This window comes from Uranotaenia lowii, chromosome 3 (assembly GCF_029784155.1).
Source record: "Uranotaenia lowii strain MFRU-FL chromosome 3, ASM2978415v1, whole genome shotgun sequence".
In the NCBI taxonomy this organism is placed as follows: domain Eukaryota; kingdom Metazoa; phylum Arthropoda; class Insecta; order Diptera; family Culicidae; genus Uranotaenia; species Uranotaenia lowii.
The window spans coordinates 152169068-152181646 of NC_073693.1; the positions used below are offsets into that span (position 1 = coordinate 152169068).

The following is a 12579-nucleotide window of genomic DNA, read 5'->3' on the forward strand; positions in this document are numbered from 1 at the left end:
TGCCTGTGATAATGCTTTTAAGTGATCTTTGATCAATATGGAAGAATAAGAGCGCCGATCATGGCTTTCCACTATCCGGTTCCCATGGACATGGTCCAACAAGTAGATAATGTTTCAAGCGGTAAACAGTCGCTAGAGGGCATGCTGCAACCACCGAAATTTGCTTGGGAGATTTCTGGTAGAGAAGCTCACATCACACTATTTCATTCGTGTACACTGAACCAAATCGGGCGATTAAATATACAGTGTGTTCCTTTTAACTTATATTATTTGAGGTTAAATTCTTTTTACAGTAAAAAATGATACAATATATCAAAAAGCATATTACATTTCATTGAATGATAAATGATTTTTATGCAAAATTCAAATTGATTAAAATCAATAAATTATCTTTTGTTTGTTAAAAAAAATACTTATAGATTTTATATGCAGGCTTTGAATATAAAATGCATTGAACCGAAATGCGTTTGTTTATTTTACCAAATTCCATCAATGATAAATTTTAACAGAATTTCCAATAGAATAAATCTATCGACTTGTTTGGTACCTAATTAAGATATTTTCGTCTTTCAAAATGTCGGAAATGGCCGCGGTTGTAATAAAATTTAATTTAGACGGAAATCAAACTAGTATGTACAAGATTGGCATTGGAAAGTGATGACACTGGTTCTAATGGTGAGTTTCGTATTTGGTTTTGAATTTTAATATAAACTATGCTTAATCAAAACAAAAATAATATTTTTCAGGAGGTGGAAAAAACGCTCCAGGCTGCAGCTCAAGAATTACGGCAGTAAAAGTTAACCCGTGCCTCCGGTACCTCTATTTAGGATGAAGGACAACAGCGCGATCCTATACGGTAATCTGGAGTCTAGACGAGGCACATTTGCCGGATGAGCAACTTTCCATCGCATCCTTGCTCTGTTCTGTATCAGACCAATTCTGATCCCAACTTCAAGGATCGCCCATTGAATGGGTTCATGGCCGGAATAGCAAATACATCGAGGACGACACATGCTTAAATGGTAACAATGTTTTTTTTTCCTATCAGTTTTTTAAAACAAAATTCATTTCTTCCAGAATCAATTTTGGACGAAGGGCAAATGTTATATACCAGGCGGTGCTATTCCCGAGCAATCCTCAGCCAAAGAGCTCCCCAGGTGAACTTAGTTAAGGGAACCCTCGAAAAAATCGCCGGCCACGAAGAGCTCCTTCCGGATGGGGTTCAAAAATTCAAACATCAACAAGCTGGATCCAAAAGAAGAAACTCCGACTGGGCAGAATCGATCGCATCTTTAAAAACCCAGAAATGGTGCCGTTGTTTAGAAATATGTAAATTATCCCGTTCCTAGCAAGTGGCTGCTGCTCAGCTCCCAAGCAATCGTTCCACATATCTGATGGTGCATTTGCCCACCATTCGGGAGGACCACGCAAATTACATCAACGAGTTGTCAACTTCTGGACATTCCGATTGTTATACGGCTGCAAAATCTGCATGCTACTGACGGCAGCCAGGTTTGCGTGAAAATGGCATTTTAAAGAGCGGATAGTAAGGGTTTGAGCTCCAGCTATGCAAATCCGTGACAATTCAAACTTGGTTTCCTTTGCTCTTTTTTCTCCGTTTCCGCTGTTCAACAAATGTCAGCAATCGTTGAAGGAAACTCGCATCTGACACAGATAAGTCAAACAAACTTATTTTTGTTGAACCGCGTGGAAAAGAAAATTTTTTGAATACCATGACCGAGACCAACGGAAAGAATACTCTGAGGGAAAGAAGTCATATTTTTGGCCGTCTGTCTAGGGAAAATTTTCGAAGGGCTCGACTAGTCGACTGTGCGGACCTGAATGGCAGAGCTGTGATAGTAAGGGAGTACTATTGCCACCGCTCAAAGACGCTCGGGTCATATTGAGGAAAAGCACTTCGAAGAAGTTCGGACGCAAGAGAATGGAAATAGTTCAGGCGATGAGTGGTGGGTCACAGAAATATAATTAATTCATCAAAATCAAAATTATGTACAAAACATTCTTTCCAATTTTCGTTTAGGTATTCGTTGGATATGTCCCGTGATATAAATCAAGTCATCGGTCGAGTCATTCGACACAACAATGATGGTTAACATCATTAAGGACTAAAGATGCATATTACCCTTCACTAAGGACAAGTAGTTTATGCAGTTCCGCCGCAGTTCATCCCTCCAGTATTTTGTTGCTCGAACTGATTTTCTTGATGTGTCCCAAAAAAATGAAAGTAACAGTATTTGACATAGGCTGGATCAGCCTCCAGCAGGCGTTAATGATAAGTGCAGGTGAGCTATCCTTTATAATAATCCTTTGAAAACATTTAAAAGTGTTACCTTTAAAGAATCATCAACATTTCTGTCTCGAAGTAGATATTTTTAATGATGCCAGGAATTTGAGTTTATTAAAATCTTTGAGATTTTCAAACTAATGCTATCAGAAAAAAATTGTAACATTTTTACTTCTTTGTCAAGCTCAATTGCTCTCGGATTGTTTGATTCAATTTGTTTCCAGAATTACACATAGAAGTATTGAAGATATACTTGATGATTTTTTATTTGAATAATATGAAATATTCTATAATCATTATCATCATTTCCCATTTGTTTTTATTCCACACTAAATTTTCGTACACAAGTTTGTTATATTGATTGAATTATGACTTGTGTGTTAATAAAAAATAATTAGTTTTTTTTCTCAATTTATTTTCAGATAACAATCGTAAGGGTACTGTAGTCAGGTAGCATAAGAATATAATTTGTGAAATTTTATGTTTTTAGATAGAATTAAGAATAAAACTCGTGATGTAAAAATGTTCGACCTTGTATAGTATTGTATATTAATAAATCTCATTCAAATGTATTGAGATTAATCTCAATGCAAAAAACACTTATTTATGAGAAATAAACATTTTAAATTCATTGAAATACTCGATTCATTTTATTCCGTTCACTAGACATTATTTATCACCATATTTCATAATGGAATATATTAAAACGATTCTTTTTAACTTTCATTAGAACTTCCGATAAAATCAATCGGAAATAATGATCACATCATTGCATGCCAATCTTTAAAAAGTATTGGATTTTCCTTTAGTGCAAAAACACTAAAATTTCCGATAATGCTTATAGCCCGATTTTGTTCAGTGTAGGGGGAATCTGTATAAACGCACAGCGGGATAAGATGGCCGTTATTTCTCAAAAAAATGCAAATATGCAAATGAAATATGTCTGAGTGGAATTAATTTGTGTTGAACTGGTAGGTATCATTCTCACCGTCATCCGTGATAAACATTTCAACTTCTGCTTTTGTACTGCCCCCAAAATCACCAAAGTCTCCAATCTGAGCCTGAGCAATAACTTACAAAATAAGGTCAGTGGGTAGAGTTCCTGATAGTTACACATATTAATTTTCATCTTAAATAACTACCCATACGTTCCTTACGACCATACTGTTGAAGCAATCTAAATATATGTTTCCAACGAAAGACAGATATCGTTAACAGATTAATCCTCCCAATCGCAATCCGATGCTGGTTGTGCAAACCACATTCGTTGAACATACTCCTCTGTGCTAATTGCCACTTGTAATTATCATGTAAACTTAATCATTCTGCCTAGATTGTAACGAACGACAAAGTCCGCACCTGATGTAGGCAGATAATCACCTTCAGAGCGATGTCACTCCACGAAAGTAAGACATAAAACGCAGGAGGGAGCAAAAAAACCCATTCCAATGATAACGAAAATGTTGTTCGCAATTCTCACCAGGTAGCACGCATATAAATATCTCGCGTTAACATAACAAACAGGTCTTGTTTTTAGCAGCGCCGACATTGTGTTGGGTTTGGGGTCTGGGAAAAACGGAAAATCTGCTCGATGTCTGCAAGCAGGGGCTATTATCTCTCCCTTCAAATTTGGTCCGAAGAGCGCAATCGGCCAAGCAGGGGGACGACGGAGAGGTTTCACATGATTGTATATCAATAAACAGCATCGCCCAACTTGGCACACGTAAAATTACCGCCCTTCCTTTTTTTTTGCCTTACTCCTTCTGCGTGTGAATGTGGATTTAGTCAATCACCCACCACTTATCTCGACGAGCAACTGACTGCCGCGTGCTGTGTGATGTGATTACAGGTGTTCATTGAATAACAAGCGTTCAGAAGCTGCCGCGCTGCCTTCGGGGTGGCCTATGGGCTGTTCGTTTGAGAGTGTCGAACGAAATTGGATACCGAAAATTGGAGGACTTACTGATGCCTGGATCGATTTGATGAATATAAATCATGGATCATCTTAAATCTAGACACACTGTTTATTATACCTTGCGCTCCTAGTTGTCGGATCTGGAATGTTTCGACGGAACTTTGTTTTGGAATGTTTTTTTCTATCAGTGCTGAAAATTTCATTACGATTCGTTTTGTTTCAAAAGAGTTACACGTGATTAAAGCCGCGAGACGAAATTTATTTTTAGTCACCTACGTCAAAAACCCGACTTAGTCGTGTTCAAAAGTCGCGAAATCGTTGAAAATTGTCAAATCGACCGTGTGCAGCGTTCTCAAACGATTCCGTGAGATACATACTATCGATCGGCAGGTTCCTACCAAGCGTCATAGTGGACCTCAGGATCGGAAACTGCATTTGAAAGTGTTGAGAACGATCAAGGCAAACCCAAGGCAGTCGGACTATGACATCGCCAAGGACTTCAATGCCGACCGGTGCACCGTCAGAAGAATTCATCTGGGCGAAGAAATACGATCTTACCGGGCCAGTTAGCAACCAAACCGAACATTGAAGCAGAATATAGAAGCCAAAGGACGTTCTCGAAAGTTATACAACAAGGTTCTAATGAAGTACGACGGATGCATCCTCAAGACTACACAACGTATTCTTCCTTTCATTAAATCTCACAAAGGACCAGTAAATTTTTGGCCAGATTTTTCAATCTGCCACTACAACAAAGTGTCCTCAGCCTTCATTGGAATCGGACGTACTTTCACGCGCTCCAATACCTTAAAGGCTATTGTTTTGATGTGTAAGAAGATTACAAGTGTTTTGTGCGCGGGATGAGTCCTTCTCCCGGAGCTCATCCGGATAGGACTGCGGTACGCTAGTTATGGAACCTGTACTGCATCCAAAGATGACATCTTGCGACAACGGAGAGAACTAAATTCTCACGACTGGGCTTGGAGATTTAGTGGCGCACATTGCGTTGTTTACTTTTGCCTTCCGTAATAAATATAAGTTTATACAATTATATGCTGGCGTTTCGATTGGTACTCCTTATTGGTGACCCCGACGATAGGAATTCAACGGAGGAATCGATACACCACACAGTGGGCAACATAACCTGAATTCTACACATAAAATCCACTGCCGAGGCGCCCAAAGCTCAACGATGACGGATAATCAGCGCCTGAAAGACGAAATCATCCGGCTGCAAGCAGAGCTCCAGGCAGCACAAGCATCTACTTCACAAACGCCGCCAGTCAGCGCGATTAATCGAGTTGGAATCAAAATCGGCCTTTTCTGGAAACGCGATCCAGCTCTTTGGTTCGCCCAAGCGGAAGCTCAGTTTACTTTAGCTGGCATCATCCAGGAAGACACCAGGTATTTCCATGTTCTATCAGCAATTGATTCGGAGATACTTGCGTGCTGCTCGGATATAATCCGGGACCCGCCGGCAGTTGATAAATACACCACCGTCAAGGAAAGGATCCTTAAGGAGTACAACGTCAGCGAGCAAAATAGATACAAAGAAAAAGAATACAGCAGCTCCTAAGAGGATGTGAATTAGGCGACCGCAAGCCATCTCAGCTACTCCGGGAAATGCGAGATCTAGCCAGAAACTTCATTACGGGCAAAAAAATTCTGAAGTCCCTATGGCTACAACAGCTTCCGGAAACAACACAAGCCGTGCTCAAAATTTCCGAGGAAACTCTGCAGCTGTCACAACTATCTGAACAGGCGGATTAGCTTGCAGACATCGCGAAAACTCGTTATACATTTTCTGCAGCCATCGACGAAAGTAGGAGCAGCCAATCTGAGTTGTCAGAGCTGCGTGAACAAATTTCGGCATTATCAATGGAAATTTCGGCTTTACGTCACGACCGCAGCAGATCTCGTACCACAAATTTCAGCAACCAGCGAAACTCCCGAAGTAACTCCGGTGATCATAGCTATTGTTTTTATCATCGAAGGTTCGGTCCAAATGCTAGAAGCTGTCGCCAGCCCTGTCAGTTTCAATCAAAAAACTAGTACAGCTGCAACCGACGCACAGTGGTCCAATTCTCAAAAAAGCTGGCAAAAAGTCTGTTTTCAACAATTTTTGCTCTGAAACCTTTCAAAATTGTTCAATAATCATAATTTCACAAAAATTATTTTCATATTTTCTCGTAAATTTCATTTTTATTGAAAGGATTAGAATAATTTAATTTATTTTAATATCTCAGTAAGTAAATTCTTATATTAAAATTTTCCAACAGATTGCTGCAAAATCTATCACATCCTAGAAAGGTTAATTGAATCTAAAATTATATCAAATTACAATACATATTAAATTAAATCAATACAGATTGACCTGACAACGCTCTAGTACCGATCACTTTTTTTTTATTTTTCTTTAATTAACGAGTCCAAATAGAAATTTGATGGTAGATGAGAATTGTTCAACACTTTCGCCACTACTGATCCAAATTTTGAAATTGAGGTTTGTAGGCTTTTTTTCTAAAATGATGATTTATTATATCAATGGTTGTTTTAACACAAAACACGTAATTTACATTTTAAACGAGAAATGCAAACTTTTTGCTTCATATTTTTTAAATTTTTTAATTTAACATTTAATATTTATTTTTAAATTTATTTCATATTTCATATTTTTAAAATAATACCATAAAAGTTTCTAACAATTTTTAAAGTTACAATTGGTTCTCATGAATATTGAACAGCAAAAAAGGTTTTATGATTTGAACCATAATCAGAAGAATATTTGAGAAACAGTAATTAGATTATGTTTTGGGAGTTTTCTTAATAGTAAAAATGTCACAGAAATTCATACTGATAGTGCTTCAAAATATGAAAAGGATGTTTTATGAATGGATTTTTGAGAAAAATCAACCTAGAGATCCAATTAAATATCAATTTAGTTCGTGATCCGGGAGGTTATTGGCTTAGAAGTCAAATTTGATGAAAAAAAGTGGTTCAACTCTTTGACGTCGTTCTCCAAAAAAGGCAAAAAAGGCAGCCCAATTTGCCATATTTTGTAGCCCAGAAATGTGGGAATCTATTCAACGTAAAATTAGAGTGGAGTTATGTGGAGTTTTTTTTAAATCTCTAGTTGAAGTTAAAAAATTCAAAATATTTATCGTATTTTGTAACTAAATTCCATATACAAAATTTCAACTTTATTCCAAATCACAAATTTTAATTAGATTAAGTGTAAAATATGCCTAACAAAAAAATAAAAATAATTGCAAAGCAATGTATATTCGCGATTTGAATATCTATTCGTTTTTCAATGTAAACAAATCTTTGCGAATTTTTCAAAAAATATTCAATCTTTTCTAAGCGATTCTTCGAGAACTCCGAAACGGGAAAATTTAAGACTATCATTTTCATGGTTTCATTTAGCTTGAAATTGCCGGAACACGGTGAAATATTTGAATAGATAATTACGAGCGCTTCAAAAATCGACTTTCTGCCAGCTTTTCTGGGGTTTGGACCACTGTGCGACGGTGGGCGAATGCAGCAGTTTTAATCAATCCCGCTTTATCATCCACGATCCAGCAACAAACTACAGATTTCTGGTCGACACTGGCGCAGATCTGTCCGTTCTGCCGTGCTTGCTAAGTCAAAAGGCAAAACCATCTACAGGCCTGAATTTGTACGCTGCCAACGGCTCCCGCATCTCAACGTACGGCACCGAAATCTACAAGCCAACTTTCGGGTTGCGTAGAGATTTTCCCTGGCGATTTACCATAGCTGACGTCACGTCACCTATTCTAGGCGCAGATTTTTTAAAGTTCTACGACCTGATGATGGATTTACGAGGTGAGTGCTTAGTCGATAAAAAAACAAATTTAAAAGCACACGGACAAGTTAATTTAATTCTAGACGGAGTGTTCGGCCTGAAAACCTTTAACTGTAGCGATAATTTTGGCGGTTTATTAAGCGAGTTTTCCGACGTCACAAGACCACGTCTGCCTAATCAAGAAGTCCGACACAGCGTCAAACACACCATCCATGTCAAAGGCCCTCCATGTCATGCCAAATTTCGGAGACTTCCTTTGCATAAGCTGGAGGCGCTGCGTAAAGATCTAAAGCTCTTCATGGAACTAGGATACATTCGACCATCAAAAAGCCCGTATTCTAGTCCAGTACATCTAGCACAAAAGACCTTGCAGAATGGTAATGTGAAATTTAGATTAGTAGGTGATTATAAAAATCTAAATGACTCTACGTTAAGCGATCGGTACCCTCTGCCACATATTTATGACATTTGTCAAACTCTTCGCAGTAAAAACATATTCTCTGTTATCGACTTAGAGCGAGCATATTACCAGATCCCGATGCACGAAAACGATGTCGAGAAAACAGCAATAATCACGCCGCTAGGTCTATATGAGTTTCTCCTGATGCCACCTGGGCTTAAGAATTCAGGTCAAACCTTTCAACGATTCATCAACAACATTTTCTTCGATTTGCCATTTGTAGTTGGATATCTGGATGACTTACTCATCGCGTCTTCATCCATGGACGGGCACAAAGATCATCTGAGGCAAGTCTTTCAAAAGTTGAGGGAAAATGGACTTCAAATTAATGCTAACAAATGTCAACTTGGCAAGCAAGAGGTGCGATTTGTGGGACAGTTTATTACGAAAGAGGGATGCAAAACCGTTCCAGAAAAAGTTTCTGCTGTCGCAGACTTCCCTAGACCGAACAAAGTGCAAGAGCTGAGACGTTTTCTCGCTTTAACTAATTACTACCGTCGCTTTCTCCCACATGCAACCGAAACTCAATTACCCTTGCGAAAGCTGATACCGTCAAACAAGAAGAATGACAAGACACCGATTGCATGGACGGAAGAAGCTGAAAAAGCATTCCGCGAGTGTAAAAATTCCCTCATAGAAGCTACTGCCTTAGATTATTACGACTCTGAAGCCCAGCTTTCATTGATGATAGATGCATCCGATTTGGCAGAAGGCGCAGTTTTGCAACAACTTTCTCATGATACATGGAAACCGCTTGGATATTTTTCTGTCAAATTCAGCGAACGAGAATATTCGACTTACGATAGGGAATAACTGGCAACATACCTTGGTGTGAAGCATTTCAAGGATGAGATAGAAGGGCGCAATCTGATAATTTTCACCGATCATAAGCCACTTACGTTTGCTTTTAAACAGGATCCGAACAAGCCAACACCGCGCCAGCAGAGGCTTCTTAACTACGTCAGCGAATACACTACTGAAATCCTACATGTTGCCGGGGCTGACAATATTCCTGCAGACGTCTTTTCTAGAATCGAAGCAGTTTGTATACCACCGAACATCGATTATTGCGACTTCGCGATACAGCAAGAACAGGACCAACAATTACAAGCTTGGCAGAAGTCTAATCCTGATATTCGAAAATTACGAAATCCTCGATTAGGGATAGAGCTTCTTTGCCAATTTCAAGGCGGTAAGTCAAGAGTTTGTGTTCCTCAATCCTACCAAAAAATTATTTTCGATCTAATTCACGGAGTAGCCCATTCTGGAATCAAGGAAACACAAGTGCAGATTCTAAAAAATTACGTTTGGCCTGGAGTTAACAAAGATATCTCGAAATGGGTACGCGCTTGCGAAGAGTCAAGGAATATCTAAATAAGGTAGTGTCGAGAGCCATATTGTATTTTTTTTGTGACGTCACAAAAACGATTGTATCGAAAATTTATGTGAGGATGGTAGGAATTTCAAAGAAGAACACGTTTTAAAACGAAATCGGATTCCAATTTCATTTCTATTTTGTTGTAGGGCCTCTCTTTGATTATGTCATGGAGTTTTTTGGTCCTTTGAAGATTGCATCATGGTTTTTTTCTTAATTTATTATTGAATGCAATGTCGCCTTGAAGCTAAAACGTACAAAAATGAAGAAAATATCAACTTCAAAAAGGTCTAGCTGGTAGATATTGAGTGTTCAACTGATTGTCATGATTTTAATCCAACCTGTTTACCATATACAATTCTTATGTAGAACAATTAACATTAATTCATGATTGTTAACTCAGTTTACTAAAATGCCAATAAAAGATTCTGTTATTGTATAAAAAATTGTGTTTTGATCACTTTATTGTAATGAGGAGCTTAAAATGCACTGACTTGAACATTTTCATGGAAGACTTGAAACTAATTTTAAAGTTTTGCAAATTTCAGTGGTGAAAATCCACCATTTTTTTAGAACTTCGATGATCTATTTTATAGAAAAATTATTTGAAAATGAAACTTTTTTTGTACCCATCTTGAAGAACAAGAATCCTTCTACAATAGCATGTTTTCAGTGGAAAATTTCCTGCAGATTCTTCGAATTATCATCGAAAAAGAAAATTTTCCAAGTAAATTAACAGATTTTTCGTGATTGTGACGTCTCAGTCTGTACCAATACTAGAGCAGGGCTGCCTTTTCACTACCTTCTTTAAATATTCCTTGGCGAAGAGTGTCAAAAGAACAAGGTTACTAGATACATACCAAATCGCAACCAGCCAAAATACAACTTCCCGACGAAAGGTTCGAGCACGTCCACATAGACATCGTAGGTCCTTTGCCAATTTCGAACGGAATGCGCTACATCCTTACCATGATCGATCGCTTCAGTAGATGGCCAGAAGCTGTAGCTATGCCCGATATAACAGCCGAAACCGTAGCTAGAGTATTTGTAGAAACCTGGGTGGCCAGATTTGGAACTCCTGAGATATTGACTTCGGATCAAGAAAGACAATTCGAATCACAGCTCATGAAAGAATTGTTCCTTCTATTAGGATTAGAACGAATACATACAACGCCGTACCATCCCCAAGCCAATGGCTTAATCGAATGTCGTTTCCACGTCCTGTTTCTAATAACGATACAAAGCGACACGTGTTTGTTCCTAAAGACTTGGACAGCTGCTCACACGTGTACTTAAGGACCGACCGAGTAAAAGCAGCTCTGGAACCTCCCTTCACAGGACCCTACGAAGTTGTCTCACGAAACGACAAGACAATCACCATCAACATCAAGGGCAAACCCTCTACGGTATCAGTCAACCGTGTCAAACCAGCATACTGTATGCGTGATTTGGAGCGCCTGGCTGATCGAATAACTAGAAGCGGACGTCACGTTCGGTTTCAGGTCAAGGATCTTTCTAGGAAGGGGGGGTGATGCGGTACGCTAGTTATGGAACCTGTACTGCGGTGGTTTTCAAACTTTTTTCATTCACCGCCCCCATTTGCTAAATTTTCGAGCTCAACGCCCCCCCTGAGTGTTTTTTTGAAAAAATTAATTAAAGAATGCTAATTGGCATCGTTGCAAAACCATAAGCTTTTGATTTTTTTTAGAAGTATAATTTGAAACGTTCAATAAAGTACATTGAAAAAAATTTATAATTGACATGAGAAGACCGAAAATCCAACGCATAACCATCAAATGTAGCAAGACCAAACTCAATATTCATTCAAAATCTATTCTCTTCTATTCTATTTTGGTTTATTAATAGAGGATTTTAACCAGCTTGGTCATTCTTCCTCTCATTCAAAATCATATTGCTTTAAACCCCAAGACTAAAATTTGAAAATGATAAATTTTCCAAGACCAATACTTAGCATAATTGTGATAATTTTACTATGCTTACCATTAAAAACAAATAAAAACAAATCTCATAACAAACCGCCAATCTTAATTTTGGTAAACAGATTCTTTACTAGTTAAATTTGCCTTTTGTTATGCACAAAATATTTACTATCAATTCGATAAAAGCATAAAAAATGCATTGTTTTTTTTATATATAATAAATTTGAAATTTTTATTTATGACAATTGTAGACTAAACTTGAATACTGTTTCTTTCTCGAGTATACATAGGTTCCAACAACTTAATTCCGACAATTTAGTGAAAATTGAATAACTTTTGATGTTTAATCATGAAAAATTATCGAATTTTATTTTATTATCAATTGAATTAAAACCAACGAATCAGAACTATAATTAAAAGTTCATTCGGCTTGTTTACAATCTTCTTTATCATTTCAAAAATTTATGATCAAATCTGGAACGCCTTTAACACAGATTCTATTCGGAAGATTTGTCAATTATTAAAGACAATACATTTTGAATATTTTTAGGCTTTGACATCCAAATTTTTTTTATTTTATTACAATCTACAAAATAATCTTACAAAACCTGATCAATAAATCTGTCACAATTAAAAAAAATCTGTCCGTGATTGCTAGTTACAGAGAGAAAAACTTCTCAGTACTGCAAGTTTACAGATGTTTTCCTAATCTGGTTATAATTAGGTTTTCAGAGTTATTCAAAATCGTTTAATTGCTG

At 37.6% G+C, this 12579-nt stretch overlaps 1 long non-coding RNA gene across 1 annotated transcript; it reads left to right on the forward strand.

Annotated features, from left to right (window-relative positions):
* The first annotated feature begins 1858 nt into the window (after positions 1 to 1858).
* On the forward strand, positions 1859 to 2819 carry LOC129754108 (uncharacterized). The gene is made up of 3 exons (XR_008738968.1): positions 1859 to 1967; positions 2042 to 2303; positions 2728 to 2819. It is a non-coding gene; the product is annotated as an uncharacterized LOC129754108 (long non-coding RNA).
* Positions 2820 to 12579: the final 9760 nt, after the last annotated feature.